The following is a 20788-nucleotide window of genomic DNA, read 5'->3' as shown; positions in this document are numbered from 1 at the left end:
GGAGGAGAGAGAGGACTTGGACCTCCTTCAAGTTCAGGGTAGGACAGGGTCTGAGTTTACAGGGAGAGACTCCCCCCTGGAGCTGGAGTTTATTTTGGGGGGGGGAGAAAGGAGGAGAGAGAGGACTGACCTTCTTCAGGTCAGGGTAGGACAGGGTCTGAGTTTACAGGGAGAGACTCCCCCTTGGAGCCGGAGTTTATTTTGGGGGGGGGGGAGAGAGAGAGAGAGAATGGGCTGATGTACCTCAGAGTAGCTGTTTCTAAAAATTACACTGGGAGAGAGAAAGACTCCCCCAGAGAGATAGAGAGAAAGACTCCCCCCAGAAGATAGAGAGAGAAGACTGATCTCTCCCCTAATAAGATCTGAATTTGCACTGCAGCAGACTTTCACAAATGCACCACAGGAAGCACACTTTCCGGATATATCACAGCTTTGTATGGTTCCTGCTCTGACCAAGACTGCAAGTAACTACAAAGGGTTGCGAACGTAGCCCAGTCCATCATGCAAACCACCCTCCCATCCATTGACACTGTCTACACTTCCAGCTGCCTCAGAAAAGCAGCCAGCGTAATTAAGGACCCCATGCACCCCAGACATTCTCTCTTCCACCTTCATCCATCAGGAAAAAGATACAAAAGTCTGAGATCACGTCCCAACCGACTCAAGAACAGCTTCTTCCCTGCTGCCCTCAGACTTTTGAATGGACCTGTCTCGCATTAAGTTGATCTTTCTCTACACCCTGGCTATAACTGTAACACTACATTTTGTACTCTCATTTCCTTCTCTATGAATGGTATGCTTTGTATAGTGCGTGAGAAACAATATTTTTCATTGTATATTAATATATGTGACAATGTTAAATCAAATCAAATCGAATGTCAGGGAAGCGAGGCAGACAGATCGAGAGGATCTGTTAAGGAGTGATCTTGTATATCGGACCCATACAAATAGTCTTTTTGGGCTGAGATTATGGGATGAATTGAAAGGAATGATTTTATGGAGTGGATGTGGTTAGCACTGCTGCCTCACAGTGCCAGGGACCTGGGTTTGATTCCTAGCTGGGTCACTGTCTGTGCGGAGCCTGCACATTCTCCCCATGTCTGCATGGGTTTCCTCCGGGTCCTCCAGTTTCCTCCCACAATCCGAAAGATGTGCAGGTTAGATGCTAAATTCTGCTTTCATATCCGGCGATGTGTAGGTTAGGGGGATTGGTTGTGATCAATGTGCAGTGTTACGGGGTTAGGGTGGGGATTAGATCTGGGTAGAGTGCTCCTTCGGAGGGTCAATGCAGAGTCGATGGGCCAAATGGCCTCCTTCTGTACTGTAGGGATTCCATGGATAAGAGTGACATTATAGTATGGATTTATGGGTGTGGTCTTATAGGATTATAGGAGTAGGATTAGGCCATTCAGGCCTTCGAGCCCACTCCTCCATTCTATCAGATTATGGCTGAAACAAATTTCCACCATTTTCCCCGTATCCATTAATGTTATTAATCTGTCAAAATCTATCAACCTCAGCCTTGAACATACTCAATGACTGAGCCTCCACAGCCTCTGGGGCAACCAGTCCGGGTCCATCCACGCGGATGCTATAATTAAGAAAGCTCACCGGAGGCTAAGAAAATTTGGCACATCCACTACAACTCTCACCAACTTTTACAAATGCACCATAGAAAGCATTCTTTCTGGTTGTGTCACAGCTTGGTATGGCTCCTGCTGTGCCCAAAACCATAAGAAACTACAAAGCTTTGTGAATATAGCCCAGTTCATCAGGCAAACCAGCCTCCCATTCATTGAGTCTATACTTCCTGCTGCCTCAGAAAAGCAGCCAGCATAATTAAGGACCCTATGCACCCCGGACATTCTCTCTTCCATCTTCTTCTGTCGGGAAAAAGATACAAAATCTGAGATCACGTATCAGCTGACTCAAGAACAGCTTCTTCCCTGCTGCCATCAGGTTTTTGAATGGACCTACCTTATATAAAGTTGACCTGTCTCTAAACCCTATCTATGATTGTAACACTACATTCTGCACCCTCTTCTTTCCTTCTCCCCTATGTACTCAAATGAATGGTATGCATTGTCTGTATAAAGTGCAAGAAACAATACTTCTCACTGTACCCCAATACATGTGACAATAATAAATCAAATCAAGTAATTCCAAATATTGACCACCCTCTGAATGAAGACATTCCTCCTCATCTCAGTTCCCAATGATCTTCCCTTTATTTTGAAACTATCTTCCCTGGTCTGAGACACCCAAACAGGGAAACTTCCTTCCTGTTTTTACTCTGCCAAGCCCTGTAAGAATTTTATATGTTTGAATGTATGAACTAGGAGCAGGAGTAGACCCCCCCCCAGTCCCTCGAGCCTGCTCTGCCATTCAATAAGATCCTGGCTGATCTGACTTAATGTCCCCCAACTCCAAAGATCTTTCACTCCCCTTGTTCATCAAGAATCTATCTAGATCTGTCTTTAAAATATTCGAAGACTGTGCTTCCAGTGCCTTTTGAGGAAGAGTCCCAGAGATTCTGCGAGAAATGCACTCATTTCTGCCTTAAGTGAACAAACAGTGACCCCTAGTGTTAGATTCTCCAACAAAAGGAAACATGCTCTCCACATCCGCCATCTCAGAATCTCATTCTCCTGAACTCCAGAGAACAAAGGCCCTGTCTGTTTATCTTTTCTCATAACCTCTCCATCCCAGGAATCCCTCCATAGTAAGTATATCTTTCCTTAGGTAAAAAAGACTAAAACTGCACACAGTACTCCCGCTGCAGTCTCTGTATAATCGCAGCAATGTGGAGATGCTGGCATTGGACAAGGGTAGGCACAGTAAGAAGTCTCACAAAACCAGGTTGATGCCCAACAGGTTAATTTGGAATCACGAGTTTTTGGAGCATTGCTCCTTCCTCAGTTGAGGAAAGAACAGTGATCCGAAAGTTCATGATTCCAAATAAATTTGTTGGACGTTAACCTGGTATTGTGAAACTCGTTAATTGCAGTAAGACATCTTTACTCCAATGTACTCAAATCCTCTTGTAATAAATGCCAATACAGAGTCATAGAGTTGTACAGCGCAGAAAAAGCCCTTCAACCCACTGAGTGTGCACCGACAATAACTACCATTAACGTTGTGCTAATCCCATTTTCTCCCTGTGTCTGCATGTGTTTTTTCCCACACTCACAAAGGTATGCAGGTTGGGTGGATTGGCCATGCTAAAATGCCCCCTATTGTCCAAGGATGTTACTTTTTTAATACATTCAAGTGAAGTGGGCCTCACTGACTAGGCCCACAACTAGTTGTCCTTCAGAAGGTGGTGGTGAGCCGCCATCTTGAACTGTTGCAGTTGATGTGGTCTAGATACATCCACAGAGCTGTTAGGGAGAGAGTTACAGGATTTTGACCCAGTGGCAGTGAAAGAAGGGGGCCTTTAAAGGATTTTCTCATTCTGAATCTGTTTTATTTCTGATTTTATTTGGAAATCAGACCACAATAATGGGGAATCAGAACACACTACTGGGGGTGCAATGACCATGGGATGTTCTGGAAAATCCTCAGGGAAGCTCGGTTAACTATTTCATTCTGGATATTTTCCTCTGAATGGGAGCAATTAGAGGCAGCACACCCATTGGTCAATAATCATTGATTGCATGGCAATTCTCTGCCTCTTTCTCCTTAGGGATCTAGTCCAGCAGCCAATGAGGTACAGACCAGCCATGACTCCAGATCTCATCCCTGTTCAGATCTTCCCACCACACCTCCACCCTGTCACTGTTGACCCCTGCAGCATCGCCCAACCACATCTCTGTCTTGACTCACCTCTTACTGAAGGTCTCATCCACACCTTTAACTCCAGATTTGACTAGCTCAATGCTATTCTCACTTTCTATAAACTTCACCACGTCCAAAACTCTTCAGCCCCTATCCCAACTCCTACTGAACCTCTTTCACCCCTCACCCATCCCTCCACATACTTACATTGGCTCCCAAACCACCAATCCCTCTGGTTCAAAGTTTTTGTTCTTGTTTTCAAATCCCACGATGGCCTCATCCCTCCCTCACATAGGATGGGCTCATAGAATCCCTACAGTGCACAGTGAGGACATTTGGCCCATCAACTCTTGTACTGACTACCTTACCCAGGCCCAACACCGGCCTCTCACCGTAACGTTTCTTATTTACCCTGCTAATTCTCCTAACCAAGATATTTTTAACAATAAGTGGCAATTTAGTATGACCAATCCACATAACCTTTGTGACTGTGGGAGGAAACCAGATCACCCATAGCAAATCCACATAGATACGGGGCGAATGTCCAAACTCCAGACAGACAGTGACCCAATCCTGGAATTGAACCCGGGTCCCTGGCACGGTGTGGCAGCAGTGCTAACCCCTGTGCCACCATGCCATTCTATCTCTGTACTCTCCTCCAGCCCTGTAACCCACAGAGATCTCTGCACTCCTTTAATTGAGGCACCTCGAGTTTCCCCAATTTTAATCACTCATCAGTTTGTCAAATTTATTAGAAATTTTTGTGGATGTAACAAGCAGGGTGAATAAAGGGGAACCAGTAGATGTGGAGGACTTGGATTTCCAAAGTCACTCCAAAAGATGTTTCATTCACTGCTGGAGATGAGATACTCATGTTCAGTATCTATGGCAGATAGTTGGGATTGGGGGGTGAGAAATTAGCATCAAATATTTGGAGCACCTCCTATACCTTGGCAATTATCTCTCTCAAATACCATCATTGATGGGGGGGATATCCAAAACTGGATCAGCTCCCCCAGCTCAGCCATCTATAAACCACAGCAGCGAGTGTTTAACAAGGATATCCACCAGTCACTACAGTAGTGTGTAATAATTGTGACCAGTGTACAGCAGTGAGACTTGGACTGTGTGTCAGATAGGAGCAAGTCCCTCCAGCAACGTATCCACCACATTCCCGAGATTCCACTGGACGACCATCAGACAAACCCCAATCTCTCTTTCACAGCAAACTGCACAAGAATTTGGATAAAACTCTGACAAAATCAACCGAAATGGATTGGCTACTGTGTGCGTATGGTGAAAATGTGTCCCCCCTGCTAAGCTCTGTTCAACACTCAAATGGTCAGAGAAGGAACAATAGAAAACATTTCAAAGACATTTAATGACACGAAGATGAGTGGAAAAGCAAACTGTGCGGAGGGTGTGGAAAGTCTGCAGAGGGATCTGGATAGGCTGAGCGAGTGGGTGAGGACCTGGCAGATGGAGTATAATGTTAGCAAGTGTGAGGTTATCCACTTTGGCAGAAATAATGGTAGGAGGCATTACTATTTAAAGGGAGAAAAGCTGCAGCATGCGACGGTGCAGAGGGATCTGGGGGTCCTTGTGCACGAGTTGCAAAAACCCAGTCTGCAGGTGCAGCAGGTGATCAAGAAGGCGAATGGGATGCTGGCCTTCATAGCGAGGGGGATAGAATATAAAAGCAGGGAGGTCTTGCTGCAACTGTACAGGGTACTGGTGAGGCCGCAGCTGGAGTACTGTGTGCAGTTTTGGTCGCCGCACTTGTGGAAGGATATTTTGGCCTTGGATGGAGTGCAGAGGACGTTCACTAGGCTGATACCGGAGATGAGGGGGTTGGACTATGAAGAGAGACTAAATAGACTGGGTCTGTACTCGCTGAAGTTTAGAAGGATGAGGGGGGATCTTATAGAAATGTATAAGATAATGAAAGGGATGGATAGGGTAGAGGTAGAGAGATTCTTCCTGTTCAGAAAGGACTGCAGGACTAGAGGGCACAGCCTCAAGATAAGGAGGGGGGGTGCAGTTTAGAACAGAGTTGAGGAGGAACTTCTTCACTCAAAGGGTGGTGAATCTCTGGAATTCTCTGCCTGTTGAAGTGGTGGAGGCTACCTCGCTGAATATATTTAACACACGGGTAGGTAGGTTTTTGATAGACAGGGGAATTAAGGGTTATGGGGAGAAAGCGGGAAAGTGGAACTGATCCACTTCAGATCAGCCATGATCTTATTGAATGGCAGGGCAGGCTTGAAGGGCGAGATGGCCTACTCCTGCTCCTATTTCTTATGTTCTTATGTTCTAATCTTATTGTGGAGCACAGCAGCATTAATGTTACTGACTGGGAGGGGCTTGCCGCCCGCCATTCAAAATGGTGGCAACCTGTCCACCAAGGTGTATCGCACTTTGCTTCCAAACACCTTGATGATGAAACAGAGCAGTAGCAGAGAAGGAGAGGAAACCCTGTTCACTGGATCTCACCATGCATGTGCGCCAGGATGTGCAGGGTCAAGGATTGGCCTATTCAGTGACATGACCCACAGCAGAAACCCCTGACTCTGAGTAGACATCGTCCTAGGGTTGATGATTAGTATGGACAGAGGATTGGTTAACTAAGGGGGCTGAGATAGAAGGGTCATTTACAGGCTGGCAAACTACAACTAGTCGAGTTCTGCAGGATCAGTGCTTAGGCCTCAGCTATTTCAAATCTATATGAATGACTTTGATCAGGAATTCCCAAACTTTTCCAGGGACAGAACCCCTAGTAACCTCTGAAAAACATCGAAGATCCCCAAACACTCATAATGACAACCCTTTTATAATCACCAAATAGGTGCAAACACAGATATCAATTTCACGCATATATTAGGAAGAGACACTCAGTTACAAATACATTCGCCAGCTATGTGGCCCCCTGTCATTAACCCCTGGCTAAGCCACCCTCAGTAAGAAGTCTGACAACACCAGGTTTAAGTCCAACTGATTTATTTGATAGTAAACTCACAAGCTTTCGGTGTTTGTCCCTTCGTCAGGTGGATGGAGAGTTCTGGCCTCAGACAGAGCATGTCTGAGCTCGTGAGCGCTGAAGTGTTTCCCAACAGGAAGGGAACAGTCTTGCCCGGTGATTGTCGAGCGATGTTCATTCATCCATTGTTGTAGCGTCTGCATGGTATCCCCAATGTACCATGCTTCGGGACATCCTTTCCTGCAGCGTATTAGGTAGGCAACATTGGCCGAGTTGCAAGAGTATGTACCGTGTATTCTCACATGTGACGATGTCATCCATTTCAATGATCAACAACCAACATTCAACTCAATTCTAACTCCAAATCCTTAACATTCAACTGAACTCTAATCCTAAATCCCCAACATTCAACCGAACCCTAATACCCAAATTCCCAACATTCAACTCAACTCTATCCCCAAATTCCCACCATTCAACTCAACTCTATCCCCAAATCTTCAACATTCAACTCAACTCAAATCCCAAATTCCCAACATTCAACTCAACTTTAATCCCCAAATCCTCAACATTCAACTCAACTCTACCTCCACATCCCCACCATTCAAATAAATTCTTTTCCTCAAATCCCCAACATTCAACTTAACTCTAATCCCCAAAACGCCAGCATTCAAATAAACTCTTTTCCCCAAATCATGAACTTAAACTCAACTCTAAAGTCCAAATCCCCAACATTCAACTCAACTCTAATCCCCAAATCCTTAACATTCAACTCAACTCTATCCCCAAATGCCCGACATTATGCTATCACCCAATTTTTAGATGTTTACATGCTTTTAATAGTTTGATCCTTTGTCTGAGTTATATCAACTTTGATTATAAATAGCAAGTGTGTAGGTTAAATGTATACTTTCTCCTGTTTAATGTGCTATCTTCTTGAGCTCTCTACACAATGGGACCTCCAAACCCCAGCTTCTCCAATGGTAGCATGAAGATCCAGGTCCTCAATCCATACCAGCCGGAACATGGATCCAGCCCTATGGTGTTAACACCAGTCAGATCCACACCTGCAATCCAGCAGACTGGTTCTCCAAGGTGCCCAAGTTGCTGTGGCAACATGCATCTTTAAAAGGAATATTCTAGGTGGGAGCATTCAATAGTGATGACTGAGGTTCCAATTTTATTTTGATCACAGGCAGATCCAGGAATCTCTCCCATTCTTGCTTCTTGCCATTGGTGTGAGTTGAAATGATTGACAGCCTGGATTATGAATGTACTTTCCTTGGTCAGTAAATCCTCGAGTGGGAATTAAACCTGGGCTTGTGGCTCAGAGGCAGAGATGCTACCCACTGCACCAGGAAACCCCCAATATGTAATATCCCAGCAATGAAACTCTCACCATCCTGCACCATATTTCATTCACAGGGGTTTCCATTCTCTGCCTTGAATTTCCAAATTATCTTTCACTCAGTTATAGATACAAGATTAACATTTCACCTTTCATCCCATCCTCTCTAATACAAAAAGTGCTGAAATATAAGAATGTTGGGATAACTTGATCATTTCTTTAATTTCCTCAATATTCTAATAAAGTAGAATTTATAACATCAACTGTTTACTGTTTACAGGATTAGTGAGGAATCGCAGGTACTTTCTGGAGATGACGTCTCCCAGTTGATTGGAAAGTTCAGAGGTCCTTTACAGTTCACAGTGTGGAAAGAAATGATCAAATCCATTAACCCTGGTAAAACTCTTACATTAATCTTCTGTATTATAAATCCAGTTGTTTAGGAACTAAAGGAATTCCAAACTCCACGATAAATGTCCTCATTACTGGTTGCTGGAATGAGCTGCCAGAGGTAGTAGTAGAGGCAGGTACAATTTTATCTTTTAAAAAGCATTTAGACAGTTACATGGATACGACGGGTTTGGAGGGATATGGGCCAAATGTGGGCAATTGTGATTAGCTTCGGGGTTTTAAATAGAAAGAGTGCCATGGACAAGTTGGGCCAAAGGGCCAGTTTCCATGCTGTAAACCTGTTCTCCACATTCAATGTTCCTTCCCCAAACCATTTCTCGCTTTCTCTCTTCCTCTCTGTTTACCTTCTTCCTCATTCTCTCTCACTTCCTGTCCTGTCTGCACTCTCTAAACCCCTGACCAGTGTTCTTCTATTCTTACCCACACCATCTCACTCTCACCTGTCTCTTCACTTTTCCTCCCAAACTCTGTCCCACACCTCTTCTCTCCACTCTTCCTGGTGCTTCCTCCCTTCTCCCCATTCTGCTATTTCTCTCCACTTCCTACACTGCCTTTTCCACTCTCCTCCTGCATTTTCCCCCTCTTCCTCAAACCCTCACACTCTCCATCCCATTCTCATGATCCCTCCCTTTCTCATGATCTGAATCCCCTCTGCTCCATGCTCTCTCCTCACTCCAAATTGCATTTTGCTCTGTGCATCCCATGCTCCACAATCTGACCTGCACCCACCCCCCTATCTCCTGCACTCTCCTACCTTTCCCTCCTGTGCTCTCTTCCACCTTTGTTTTTCCTCTCTCCTCCTCACTACAATCCTGGATTTTGTTCCCCACCTTCGTGCTCCCTCTCGTTCCATTACACACACACACACACACACACACACACACACACACACACACACACACACACACACACACACACACACACACACACACAGCCCTGGTTTTCTCTCTCTCTCCTGCTCTCTCTTGTGAAACATTCACAAAGAGTATTGAAGCCTGTGAAACTTTCTACTCCTATTTTCTATGTTCCGATGTGCCTCTAGACACCCCCACCACTCCAGCACCCACTCCCCCCCCCCGATGCTCTGTCACTCTTTCTCATCCCCTCCCCACCAGATCATTCTCTCATCATCTCACCCTCTTCACCCCGATCCCTCCCACATTCTGCATCTTCTTCTCTCCATGCTCTCTCCCTTCCCGTGCCCTCTCCAGCTCTTTCATTCTTTCCCCCACCATTATCACCCCTCCATCATTGTCTCTCACCGTCTATACCCCCTTTCTGTGCTTACTCCCTTTCTCCTACCCTTCATCCCACCCTTAATCCTTTAACCCTCTCAGACTGCTGAGTTCTTCTGACTCAACCCCTTCACTTGCTCTTTTACTCATTTCTCCATCTCCGTGATTATTCTCTTACCTTCCCCAGACTCTCTCTCCCCGAGTCCCACTATCCCTCCCAATCCCTCTGACCTGCTGTTGCCCCTGTACCACGCTTCACCCTTCAGTCTCTTTCCTACTCCACCTCTCCCTCTTATTCTCTCATCCTCTTTCATTGCATTTGGAATATAGTGTTCAATTCTGGTCGCTACACTACCAGAAAGATGTGGAGGCTTTGGAGAGGCTGCAGAAAAGATTTACCAGCATGTTGCCTGGTATGGAGGGCATTAGCTATGAGGAAAGCTTGGAGAAACTTGGTTTGTTCTCACTGGAATGATAGAGGTTGAGGGGCGACCTGATGAAAGTCTCCAAGATTATGAGGGGTATGGACAGAGTGGATAGTCAGAAGCATTTTCCCAGGTTGGAAGAGTCAATTACTAGGGGGCACAGGTTTAAGGTGTGAGGGGCAAGGTTTATAGGAAATGTACGAGGCAAGTTTTTCACAAAGAGTAGTGGGTGCCTGGAACTCACTGCCAGAGAAGGTAGTGGAAGCAGATATGGTAGCGCCTTTTAGGAGGCGTCTTGACAAATATCTGTAAAAGATGGGAATGGAGGGTTAGAATTTAGAAGTTGGAGTTTAGAAGAATGAGGGGAGATCTCATTGAGACGTATAAGATGATGAATGGGATGGATAGGATAGAGGTGGAGAGACTCTTCCCGCTCAAAAAAGACAGTAGGACTAGGGGGCACAGCCTCAAGATAAAGGGGGGGGCGTTTTAGAACGGAGTTGAGGAGGAACTTCTTCATTCAAAGGGTGGTGAATCTCTGGAATTCTCTGCCCGTTGAAGTGGTGGAGGCTGCCTCGCTAAATATTTTTAAGAAGCGGGTTGATGGGTTTTTGATAAGAGAGGGGATTAAGGGTTATGGGGAGAGGGCGGGAAAGTGGAACTGAGCCACGACAGATCAGCCATGATCTTATTGAATGGCGGGGCAGGCTCGAAGGGCTAGATGGCCTACTCCTGCTCCTATTTCTTATGTTCTTATGTCCCTGGAAGGGTAGGGGGGTTTAAGCTCAGTCAGGACAGTATAGTTGGTGCAGGCTTGGGGGGCCTGTTCCTCTGCTGTAGTTTTCTTTCTTCTTTGTTTCTTCTCTGCCACCCTCTCCCATTCCCCCATGTGATTTGCCACGCTCTCTAAATCACTGACTGTGTTATTTTAACTTTCCCCCAGCTCCAGCCTCTCTGACTCTGGATCCGAACACAGCGAATCCCCGGCTCATCCTGTCTGAGGGCCGGACCAGTGTGAGACTCGGAGACGAATGGCAGTCGCTCCCTGACGCCCCGGGGAGGTTTGATTACTGGGTCAGTGTCCTGGGATCAAAGGGATTCACATCAGGGAGACATTACTGGGAGGTGGAGGTGGGGGAGAAGACAGGCTGGGAGATAGGAGTGGCCCGAGAGTCTGCGGAGAGGAAAGGGAGAATTGATACCAGCCCTGAGGGTGGGTACTGGACTATGTGGCTCAGCACCAAAAATCTTTATGTTGCTCCCTCCTCCCGCTCTAATACCCTGATCATCCAGAGTGAGAATCTCCGGAAGATCGGGGTTTTCCTGGACTATGAGGGTGGACAGGTGTCATTTTACAATGCGGACAACATGTCCCATCTCCACACTTTCACCCACACTTTCACTGAGACAATCTTTCCCTTTCTCTGTCCAGGGCTGAATGAGGCTGGGGAAAACTCGGCCCCGCTGGCAATCTGTGGGGTTAAACGTAGAAAAATAGAAACATAGAAACTAGAAACAGGAGCAGAACATGCTCTGCTATTTTGACCATGGCTGATTATCAAATTCATTATCCTTATCCTTCCTTCCCCCATATCCTTTAGCCCCAAGAGCTTTAACTAATTTCTTCTTGAAATCACATCATGTTTTGGCAGTGAATTCTACACATTAACCACTATCTGGATGAAGCCATTTCTAAAATGTTTACCTCTTATCCTAAAACTATGATCCCCCCCCCCTTAGTTCTGGGCACCCCCAGCAGAACTTCTGGTATGTTATTCATGTCTTCCTTCGTAAAGGCAGAAGCAAAGTACAAATTTAGTTCCTCAGCCATTTGTTTGTACCCCATCATGATTTCTTCCATTTCTGACCACATTTTTGTTATTTTTTTCTCTCCTTACCTGTCTATAGAAACTTTTACAGTCAGTTTTTATATTCCCCACTTTCTTACTTTCATACTCTATTTTCCCTTTCTTCATCAGTCCATTGGTATCCATCCCATAATTTCACTGCGGATGTGTGCTTTGAGGAGTTGGGAGGTGAGTTCCTCTGCTCAGGATTCCTAGCCTTTCACCTGCTGTGGTAGCCACAGTATTTATATAGCTAGGCCAGTTCAATTTGTGGTCAAGGGCAACCCCTATGATGTTGACAAAGTGAGTGACAGAAAACTGGGAATGGTGCTAATCCTGACTGGCTTTACAACCATCATTATATTTGGGTGAGTAAGGCCCCCTCTTTCAGATGGGATGCCTTGCTTTTATTTCTGTATGTAAGATGTTAATGTATCTGAGATTCTTCCCGGATATACAATATAGCTGTTTATTAGGATAAATGTTTAATTTGAAAGCTTACCTGTTAAAATAGAGAGGCTATGCGATCTGAATACTGTCTATACATGGATATATATCTTGTACCCTGATCCCTCATGTCTGGTTCAATGTTATGTTTTGTTCTATAATGTTGAAATAAAGTGCTATGAAACATTTTGGTGGAACTCTACCACCTCACCTGCCACGGAATGGGTGCAGGCGAGGGTCCGACAATGGAAATCTCCGTTGACCACAGGCGGGAATTTCTGATCTCGCCCAAGTGAGGCCACAAAATCCCATCCTTTGTTATTTTAAGTGAGCTACAAAAATATAAGTTGTTGTTTTATATTTCCAATTGTATTATTTTGCCTCTATAGTAATCTAATAGACCGTTATGCCTTGCAGTTGTGTAAACAGGAGCAAAGTGGGAGGGTAGTAAGAGGGGAGGGAACATGTAAATACAATATAATCAATAATGTGTCTAATCAAATTGAATTTACACCACAACTAGAGTATTGTGTCCAGTTCTGGCCACCACACTTTTGGAAGGATGGGAATGTGTTTGAAAGAGGCCAGAAGAGATTTACCTGAATGGTTTCAGAGGTAAAACCTGGGAGTCATAGACATCAAAGAGGTTTACAGTATGGAAGCAGGCCCTTCGGCCCAACTTGTCCATACTGCTTTTTTTTTGAACCCCTAAGCTAATCCTAATTGCCCACAGTTGGCCAATATCCCTCTAAATACATCTTACCCATGTAACTATCTAAATGCCTTTTAAAAGACAAAATAGTACCCGCCTCTACTACTACCTCTGGCAGCTTGTTCCAGACACTCACCACCCTCTGTGTGAAAAAAATTGCCCCTCTGGACACTTTTGTATCTCTCCCCTCTCACTTTAAACCTATGCCCTCCAGTTTTAAATCCCCCTATCTTTGGGAAAAGATATTGACTATGTAGCTGATCTGTGCCCCCCATTATTTTGTAGATATCTGTAAGGTCACCCCTCAGCGTCCTACGCTCCAGAGAAAAAAGTCTCAGTCTATCAGGTCTTTCCTTATAACTCAAATCACCAAGTCCCACTAGCATCCTAGTAAATCTTTTCTGCACTCTTTCTAGTTTAATAATATTCTTTCTATAATAGGGTGACCAGAACTGTACACAGTATTCCAAGTGTGGCCTTACCAATGTCTTGTACAACTTCAACATTCTATCTGAGGGTTAAGTTGGAGAAGCTGGAGTTGTTCTGTTTGGAGAAAGGAGATTGAGGGAAGCTTTGATAAACATGTGCAGCATTATGACAGGTTTATATTAGCAACACAAAGAAAATCTGTTCCCTTCAGCTACTGGTTCAAGCACTCGGAGATACAAATTTAAAGTGTAACGCTAGATATGGGGGGCTATGCAGTGTGGGGCAGGGGGTTGGCGGGTGGGGGGAGGGAGATGCAGATACGAGGAAGGTCTTTTTACAGTGAGTGGCAATAACATGGAACTGGCTGCCCACGACGATTGTGGAACTGAGATGATTAATGATTTCAAAAGGAACTTGGATGAGGACTTGAGGAAATAAAACGTCCCAAAGGGAAAACTCTAAAAACCTTGAATTTCAAAGTAATGTAGGAGTGGATAGGGGAATGAAACTGAGTGGATTGCTGTGCAAAGAGTCCACCTGGACTCAGTGATCTGAATGGCCTCAGTCTGCATTGCAACAGCTATATAACAGCTAATATAACAATAAAGACAGAGCAGCAAGCAGAGGGAGCTATATTGCCATGGAAACGTAGATAAGACACCTTAATTAAACATGATAAGGAGTTAGAGAGAATTGGTGTCTTAGTTCAAGGAGATTTGAGGAGGGAACTTGTGGCAGTAATCATTAGGCCATCAGGGATAGCACACACTGACAAGTGTAAAATATGCCCCTTGGCAATTCCACACCTGTACTGATAATAGATTCAACCTCAGGAGAACAAATATTCTCAAAGGTTTATAGAGGCAAATCCTGAGTGAATCCTACACTTGGAGAATAAAGTTGAAGGTTATAAGTCAATGAAAGTGTTTTGATTTGTAGAAATTGTTCTGAATAGAGTCAATGCTCCTTCTCACATCAGTGTAGGAAACTCTGAGACTATTGGAGAATGAGCCAGGGCTTTAGGCCAGATGTGTAGCCACATGTTAACGTGATTTTTACTCAAGGCATAAATGGTGTGATATGATTCTCAATGTATGTAAATGATCAAATATTGTTTCAAATCTCACTAATATTCAATAAAGTTTCATCATTATCACCAGTATTGTTCAATCCTGAATCATAATGTTTGCTTAATAAAACCTGCTGAATGTCAGCGACTCACTTGTTGTGACAGGTTTGTATTTGTCTGTTTAGGAGAATGTTGGAGCAACTGAGACTCCACTTGGACATGTTCTCTGAAATGGCCGAGCAGGCAACGAGGGATGGGCAATAAATACTGGCCAGCCAGCAACACCCATGTCCCACAAATGAATAACAAATACTGAGCAACTTTATAAAGTGGCTGATGGAAATGTTGCTCTTATTTCCTGCAGTTGAATATTTAATATTCACATAAATAATGAAGAAAGTTATCAAATAATAATCAAACCTATTTCTGAAGCATCAATCTCTTTGGAGAGAGGAAAGCTAAGAGGATTTTTGATGGAGATGTTCAAAATCATGAAGGGGCTGAACAGAGTAAATAGGGAGAAACTTTTCCTATTTGTAAAGGGATCAAAGAGAGGGCCCAGATTTAAAGTGATTTGCAGAAGAAGCAAGTGTGAGGTGTGAAAAAAGTCTTTTCACACACAGAGTGATTGGGGTCTGCAATGCACTGCCTGGGAAGTGCAGTGTAGGCAGGTTCAATCAGTACATTCAAGACGGCAGAACATGATTATTTGAATGGAAACAATGTGCAGGGGTCGGGGAAAAGGTAGAATATTGGCACAAAGTCGCAATGCTCCTTTTGGAGAGCTGGTAGAGAAACAGTGGGCCAAATGGCCTCATTCTGCTGCACTCACAACATTCCTCATATTATTCTATTTGATGCATTTTTAAGAAACGCTGATCTCAACCTTTACATCAGACAGATGGGTTTCCCCAATAGATTAAAAATGGAAAAAAATCAATGAACCAGAACTGAAGAAAATTTCACCATAAAATGCTGAAACTTCAATGAAGAAAGAATAAGAAATGGATTTGAAAGTTGTGGACATGAGTTAAATTTAATATAAATCAGAAAGCAAAATTTAACCGATATCAGGAATGTGTTTTTATAATTCTGTTGACAGCAGAATGAAAGAAGATAGTTTGAGAGACAAGAGAAAGATGCAGGACTAGAATTTCTACGCTAATGTGATATAAACTCCACCCGGTAATTTTAAAATTCGAATCACGGCTCTCTGGGTTTACACATTATAAAGCTTCCCCCAAAAGGGTCCCTCATTCCCACGGCCATCTGAGGATCTTACCCAAAGTAGTAAAAATTAAAGGACCAAGGTGAATTTTAATGTCATTTCCAGGCAAACCATCATTATCGAATTCCTCCAGTGCAGAAAAGGCCAATTGGCCCATCAAGTCTGCCTCAAACCTTCAACAGAGCCTCCCACCCAGACCCTATCCCCTAACTCCATGTATTTACTCCACTAATCTCGCATATCCTGTACGTCTTTGGACACTAAGGGCAATTTGACATGGCCAATCCACTTAAGTTGCACATCTTTGGACTGTGGGAAGAAACTTGAACATCCAGAGGAAACCCATGCAGACATGGGGAGAATGTGCAAATTCCAGACAGGCAGTGACCCAAAACCAGAATTGAACCTGGGTCCCTGGAGCTGTGAGGCAGCAGTGCTAACCACTGTACTACCATGATGCCTCAAATGTCAGTCAATGTGGAACAGGAGGCTGAAATTTCAAAATCAGTCCCTTTGAATTCTGTGTGGAGAATTTAAGGATCCAGAATCTGCATAAAGATACAAATAAAAAGGAAATCAATAATTTCATGTTTCTCGATTATTTTAAACTAATTCACTTGTTTGTTTAACTGCTCCTTCTATTTTCTAGTTTAATAACAGCATTTGGCTGTTTTTGAAGCTTTGCACTGAATTCATCTCAAACACGGTGATCTATTGCCACCTTCTGCCTTGGGAACAACATTACAGGCAGGAAGGTCACCGGGTTCCTGCAGTTCACAGCTCATTCCACCCAGTAAGTTTCTGTCGACAATGAGCTTCTATTTGTTTCTTCTCTCACCCTGCTTCTCTTTCCCAGCCCTACAGAGCTCCTTGCTGATCTTTCAGTTCCCAGTTACGGGGTTTATACCCGGAATGTTAACCTGACTTCTCTCTCCACCTGTGACTGAGACCCACACTCATCAGTTTACAGCTGGCAGGAGGCAGGGAGACGGTGTGAAATTATGGGATGGATCTGTTGGTGACCTTTAATCCCGCAGATTGTCAGCGACGCCAAGTTTTCCCGATATTCAATCCTGGACTGAAGGTGGGAAAGATTCTCTCAGTGAAATTGTGGATGAAGTGTGGAGATGGGACATGTTGTCGCATTGCAAAATGACACCTGTCCCCCCCTCATAGACCAGGAAGTGTCAGGAGACCTCTTACTGTGCTTACCCCAGTCCAAAGCTGGCATCTCCACAGGAATGGTGCCAGAGGCCTGGGGGGCATCTCATGTGGCATCATTATTCAAGAAGGGAATTATGGAAAAACACATTATTACAGGCCAGTGAGAGGCAAGGATTAATTAAGGATAGTCAATATGGTTTTGCCAAAGAGTGATTATATCCAACAAATTTGATTGAATTTTTCTGGGAAGTGGGTAGGGGTGTAGATGAGGTCAGTGCAGTTGTTGTTGCCAAATGGACTTCAATAATTTTGACAAGATCCCGCATGGGAGACTGAGCCAAGAAGGTCAGAGCCCATGGAAACCAGGGCAAATTAGATTGAAAATTGGCTTAGTGGCTGGAGGCGGAGGGTAAAGCCTGTGTCCAGTGCTGTCCTTTACTATCTGTGATGGACATTAATGATTTAGACATTATTCCAATTCCAGTTGGTGTCACTCCTGGACAGGAAGATTTCAGAATGGAACACAGGCAGAAAGGTTCATAACTTTTACTTTTTTTTGAAAACATGGAGGAACAGAGTCACAGGACAGCTAATTAGTTTTAACAAGAAAATATTATTTATTACACGTGAAAAGCTGAATTCAATACAATATTTCTTTACTCCCCCCTTTTGCTTCACAAGTGCATACAGTTTTCAAACAACAACAATCCACATGAACTAATTGGCCAATACTACTCAACCAATCTTCCATGGATTTCTTTCACAATCTCCCAATTGAGTCATATGAGGGTTTCCAAACTCCATTACCAAAAAACAACATTTTAAAATCTTTCAAGTAACTTCCATCAGCTGTTTTCATTAAGAATCCTTTCCAGGTTTTCCAGTTTCGTCTTCAAACACAGCTTCCGCTCCACGTTCTAACAAGGAACACACATCTGGTTTTCCATCTCTCCTTCCTGGTTTCCTTTGTCTTAAGTGCATTCACATAAGCTCAAGTACTCAGTCCCCAGCAGAATACTGTTGCTTCAAATATTGGAAATAAGGATATACAATCTCTGAAATGCTTCAGATATATGGCATGTCTGTCGCCAAACTCATCAGCTCTTCTCTTCCCAGGTCTGACTTTTATTTCCATAAACACAATGCTGTTCCCAAAGGCAGTTCCTGTTTGTTCCTCTAACTTCAGACTTCTTGGAAACTTCTCTTAATTTCTCTAGTTTCCTTAACTGACTGTTCTTTAAGTGTCCTGCATTTACCTTCTTAAACATTGCTCTGTGGTATGGCTTTCCTACTAGCAAAGCTGAGACGGAAGTTCCTTCTCTAGCCTTCTAAAACTAAGTGCCTTCTTTCACATTACTTAGCTCCTAAATCCAGCTAAAACTAAATTCAAAAAGCATTCCTACCCCGAAGATGCCCTTGTTTGCTAAGCAACAACTTGTTTCAACTCTAAACATTTATTTACATTTCATTCCATAACCTCTTTGAGCAAAATCAAAGTACAGTTTAACTGCCCAAACCCCTACGTCTAAACTGAATCTAACCATAGGTTTATCGTTCCTTACACAGCAACACCAAATTACCCCTTACTTTAAGTCGTCTTCAAACTACCACTGTTTTCCTGACAAGAATCTTGGAGGTGTGATCAATAAAGTCACAGATGACACAAAAAATGTTAACGTGGTAAATAGCATGGAAGTAAGCTTTAGATTATAGGTTGATATGGAGAGCTGGTCAGATGGGCAAAACAGTGTCAAATGAAACTTAACCCTGAAAAATGTGAGGTGATGCATTTTGGGAGGACTAACAGGGCAAGGGAATACACAACGAATGATAGGATGCTGGGAAGTACAGTATCATAGGGACAACGGGGCGCACGTCCAAAGATCCCTGAAGGCAACAGGACAGGTAGATAGGTGGTCTTTATTAGTTGAGATATTGAATATAAGAGCAGGGAGGGTATGATACAGCTGTTGTTGTACCTGTAAAACCTCAGATACTTTTGACCAGTTTGCTTACTCCAAGGTTTGACCCTGATGCTCTTATTTGCAAGATGGACAAAAGACAAAGTAAAGGTTCAATAAGTTTATTAATAACACTATTAACCCTTAAATTACCCACATAAAACAAAAGGATACCCCAGATTCCAGTATACTACCCGCAAAGATGGTTTGATTAAACTGCAGGCCCGAATCTCTGAGTCCCTCTGCTCTGATGTCATGAAGGTGAGTCTCCATGGCAGCTTCTTCCTTCCTTCCCTTGTCAGTCTTCCGGATGGTCACGGTTGCCTTCCTCTGTGAGTCTTCACTGCTGGTGTGTCTGAGATGTGTACCTTTATCCTCCTGCCTGCCTGCCTTTCCAGAAACAACTCTGGTTTCCAGCCAGTGAGGTCCCAGGAGTGGGGATCCCAATACCCAGTGGGTTTCTTGAGGTTTGCCTGACAGGACACTGGGGCCTGCCCCCAGATGTCCATTTCCATGCTGTGGCTTACACGTAACCTGTTGCCAGATAAGGTAACTGCAGGAACTCTAGGTGACAGAAAGTCTGGCCTGATCTGGGCTTCTAACAATAGGCTGGTGCAATTCATTGGGGTGTGATGATCTCCTGCTGGGTCCCAGTACAGAACAATGATCTTTGATGGGAGATTGATGGCCCAGACATGTTCCTGTGTCTTTGTATATTTGAGTTTCATCATGCCTGGGGTGTGACTGTGTTTGATTTTAATATGCCCAAGTTTTTAATTTAGGATATCCAATTTAATCAGCCTTAAAACTCGGCCCTGATTATATTACCACACTGTATCTTTAGGCCACAGTTAGAATACTGTAAGCTTTTCTGGTCACTACATTAATGGTAGGATGTGATTGTACTGGAGAGGGTGCAGAGGAGATTCACCAGGATGCTGCCTGGGATGGAACATTTCAGCTCTGAAGAGAGGCTGGTCAGACTGGGGTTGTTTCCCTTACAGCAGGGAGGCTGAGGGAGGACCTGATTAAGGTGTACAAAATTAATGGACATAGATAGGAAGAAACGTTCCCCTCAGTAGAGGGATCAATAACTTGGGGAATAGATTTAAGGAAAGGGCAGGAGGTTTAGAGGGGATTTGAAGAAAAATATTTTCACCCAGAGGGTGGTGGGAATCCAGAACCCACTGCCTGAAAGGGTGATCGAGGGAGGAACCCCCACAATATTTAAGAGGTAATTTAGATGAGCACGTGAAACACCAAAGCTCCAGACCAAATGCTGGAAGGTGGGATGAGAATAGGTAGGTGTTTGATGGCTGGTACAGAAACAATGGCAAAGAGCCTCTTTCTGTGCAGTGAAACTCTGTGACTATGACTCTATAACAACAGTGTCTCCACATCAGAAATACTTCATGGAGTTTTACATGCCAGACACGCAGGAGATTGTGAAAGGTGCTATATAAATGCAAAGGTTTCTCACAAATAAGGTTGAACCTCACAACTCCTGGAAATAGCTTCACTGGAGCTGTGATCCAGAATGACACCCTGACTTTTCTATCTCTTTGTGTTAAACATTAAGTGGCTGCAATTATGTACATGGTTCTTATCAATGTTTACCAAGGTGCTTTTTATTTAGCAGTGAATTCAGTTTGGAGCCGAGGGCGATATAATCTCAGTCCCCACCCATTTATACATTCTCCATTCTCCACTGCCAACACCCCATGGACCTTAACCTCGTGACCAGGGTTCAATCCTCCCTCC

Source organism: Carcharhinus amblyrhynchos, unplaced genomic scaffold (assembly GCF_965287045.1).
Source record: "Carcharhinus amblyrhynchos unplaced genomic scaffold, sCarAmb.v2.hapA scaffold_52, whole genome shotgun sequence".
In the NCBI taxonomy this organism is placed as follows: domain Eukaryota; kingdom Metazoa; phylum Chordata; class Chondrichthyes; order Carcharhiniformes; family Carcharhinidae; genus Carcharhinus; species Carcharhinus amblyrhynchos.
This window is presented reverse-complemented; position numbering follows the sequence as displayed.